The sequence below is a fragment of the Sinocyclocheilus anshuiensis genome, unplaced genomic scaffold, assembly GCF_001515605.1.
Source record: "Sinocyclocheilus anshuiensis isolate Anshui unplaced genomic scaffold, SAMN03320099.WGS_v1.1 scaffold1635, whole genome shotgun sequence".
In the NCBI taxonomy this organism is placed as follows: Eukaryota; Metazoa; Chordata; class Actinopteri; order Cypriniformes; family Cyprinidae; genus Sinocyclocheilus; species Sinocyclocheilus anshuiensis.
The window spans coordinates 79724-80126 of record NW_015549682.1 but is presented as its reverse complement, the minus strand read 5'-3'; the positions used below and the strand labels follow the sequence as shown (position 1 = coordinate 80126).

The following is a 403-nucleotide window of genomic DNA, read 5'->3' as shown; positions in this document are numbered from 1 at the left end:
TTCACGAACAGCTTGTAACACTCCAAAGAGAAAGGAAAACTTGAAATTGCATCATATGACCCCTTTAAACACCAGTGTGTAGTCTGACCCTCACATTTGTGCTGCAGATGTGAACAATACCCCAAATCTTCCCAACAATTAGGCTTATTGTGAGCTCTTCTAAGTGACCAGACTTACTTTTGTCTGGCTTGCAATGAAAAATGTTTTAGACTTACATTGTTACACCAGTTTTGATATTCTCTAATGGCGCTTTTCCACTGCGTGGTACGACTCGGCTCGGCACGGCTCAGTACGGCACGGCATGGTTCGGCTCAGCACGGTTTGCGTTTCCATTGCAGTTCAGTACCGCTTTAGAGTGGGCGGGATTATTCACATGTCGTTATAGTTGCGCCGCCTCTACTAC

The 403-nt window shown here is 45.4% G+C and overlaps 1 protein-coding gene across 3 annotated transcripts in view; it reads left to right on the top strand.

Moving 5' to 3' along the window:
* Positions 1–403, top strand: part of LOC107660398 (rho-associated protein kinase 1-like) — a 35458-nt gene that overhangs the window by 3510 nt on the left and 31545 nt on the right. The window lies entirely within an intron of this gene.